General features: G+C 35.7%; 1 long non-coding RNA gene across 1 annotated transcript; it reads right to left on the bottom strand.

Annotated features, from left to right (window-relative positions):
* Positions 1 to 308: 308 nt before the first annotated feature.
* On the bottom strand, positions 309 to 1,024 carry LOC116159545. Its single transcript, XR_004143004.1, has 3 exons — positions 730 to 1,024; positions 586 to 679; positions 309 to 539 (listed from the first exon to the last, which is right to left on the bottom strand). It is a non-coding gene; the product is annotated as an uncharacterized LOC116159545 (long non-coding RNA).
* Positions 1,025 to 1,365: the final 341 nt, after the last annotated feature.

Raw genomic sequence — 1,365 nt, 5'->3', positions numbered from 1 at the left:
CGACAAACTAAAAGTGTACGAACATACATACAGCAAATTTTTGGAGTTGAGGACAAGAAAAAAACCAACTCATTTTCAGAGAACGTAGTGCTTACTTTAGCAAACTATCACAGTAAATTAAAGCATCCACATTGTGGAAAACGTATTCCATGCTGTGCTCTACGATACTTTTGAACAATAATGTAGATATAAGCAGCTATGCTAAGTTGCAGGCCTTGTTAAAAATGCAATCCAGCGGCTATTTCCCTAAAAAGACAAAAATTCTATCAACGAGCAAAGTAAAAATGTTTATTCAAAAAGCACCCCCGACAGTTCATATCTACTATAACATTACACGTTCAAATCGTTACTCGTTACATCATATTTATTTTACATTTGCAGGTTGCTCTTATAGTTGGCATTAGTGGTGCTTGTCGTAAGCACGAATTGTGGAACATAAAAATCGGTGGACTTAGGTGGAACTGTAATTAGAATACCCAATACGAAAACTAATGTACAACGAAAGTTTACAATTACGAGGAACCCGTACGTTGGTATACCTACAACCAAACATCAAGTTGCATATTATACAATGAATTAATGTACCTCACTGCACTATACAAAAAGAACATCCATATCAAAACAGTTAACGTTGTTGGTCATCCAGAACACATTTCCTCCAGGAAGTTTTAAAACTAACCTAAAATATAATGCTCACTAAAATGTTACCTACACTCGTAGATACCTTACATACAAATTTTTCGAGTAGTGCTATGATGTTTATTTCTAATTTGCATCCATAACGTCCTCTTTGTAGCATTTTGTATTTGAATTTATACACATCATGAATTACATTCCGGTCGCAATCTCGAATACGTTTATCGTTTATGGTTATGTTTATCTAAATCTAAATGATCCACGCCGATACACTGCGCAGGACAGGGCACATTCAATAAATGTGCACATTTGTAAATAATATCACAGAAAAGTTAGTTTTCCTTTTCTGGGATAATATTGAGGGAAGAGAAATTGTCGAGGAATTTGTTTATACAGCCATTTAGACAAATCAAATCAAATATGCCACAGGGATCTGTTATACCAACCCACCGTACATAGACGTCCATACTAATGTGTGAATTGTCTATAGTTAACCCTGCTTGTTTTACATATTTTGCAAAAATTCGTCGTAGTAGTAGAAAAAATTATGTCTATTACTTGTAAGGAATAGGTATTCAACGCTCGTGGAACCGTCACACTCGCCTTCGGCTCGTGTGACGAACTTTCCACTCGCGCGGAATACACTCTATTCCATACTCGTTATAGAATATACTATTACTTATGAGTACTCTGAACATGAACCAAAATCGTGATGTAAATGCACCGCGT

Source organism: Photinus pyralis, unplaced genomic scaffold (assembly GCF_008802855.1).
Source record: "Photinus pyralis isolate 1611_PpyrPB1 unplaced genomic scaffold, Ppyr1.3 Ppyr1.4_LG1, whole genome shotgun sequence".
Lineage (NCBI taxonomy): Eukaryota > Metazoa > Arthropoda > Insecta > Coleoptera > Lampyridae > Photinus > Photinus pyralis.
Note: the sequence above shows the minus strand (reverse complement) of the source record. Positions and strands in the feature narration are given on the sequence as shown.